Source organism: Anopheles arabiensis (assembly GCF_016920715.1).
Source record: "Anopheles arabiensis isolate DONGOLA chromosome X unlocalized genomic scaffold, AaraD3 X_pericentromeric_contig0019, whole genome shotgun sequence".
Taxonomy (NCBI): domain Eukaryota; kingdom Metazoa; phylum Arthropoda; class Insecta; order Diptera; family Culicidae; genus Anopheles; species Anopheles arabiensis.
The window spans coordinates 185,001-185,824 of record NW_024412097.1 but is presented as its reverse complement, the minus strand read 5'-3'; positions in this window follow the sequence as shown (position 1 = coordinate 185,824).

Below are 824 nucleotides of genomic sequence, written 5' to 3'. Positions count from 1 at the left end.
CGGCGATGTCGATTCGGGAGCGTCCAATTTAGAACGTGTGACCCCCGAAGAGCTGCAGGAGATCGCGGCTCATATGGCTTTAAGGAAGGCGCCAGGACTGGATGGGATCCCCAATGCTGCGGTGAAGGTCGCGATTGAGAAGTACCCGGGGGTTCTCTGCCGTGTGTACCAGGACTGCCTCAACACTGGTACGTTTCCGCAACAGTGGAAACGGCAGCGCTTGGTACTGCTGCCCAAGCCAGGTAAAGCCCCCGGAGAAAGCAGCTCCTACAGGCCACTGTGCATGCTGGACGCACTAGGCAAAGTGCTGGAGCGGCTTATCCTCAATCGCCTGAACAGACACCTCGAGGACCCGGATTCACCGCAGCTTTCGGACGCGCAGTACGGCTTTCGTCGTGGACGATCCACCATCAGTGCCATCCAAAGCTTGGTGGACGCAGGCAAGACGGCCAGCGCGTTTGGTCGCACCAACAGCCGCGACAAACGTTGCCTGATGGTGGTTGCGCTGGATGTCCGCAACGCATTTAATACTGCAAGTTGGCAGTCAATCGCCAACGCGTTGCGGGAAAAGGGGGTCCCCTCAGCTCTGCTGAAAATCCTGCAGTCTTATTTCTCGGATCGGGAGCTGATCTACACTACCAGCGAGGGACCCGTCGTACGTTGCGTCAGCGCGGGAGTTCCACAAGGGTCCATCTTGGGCCCAACATTGTGGAACGTAATGTACGACGGGGTGCTGCGGATTCCCCTACCCGACGAGGCCAAAGTCATTGGCTACGCCGATGATCTGGTCGTCCTGGCCCCGGGTAGGACGCCGGAGGAGTCTG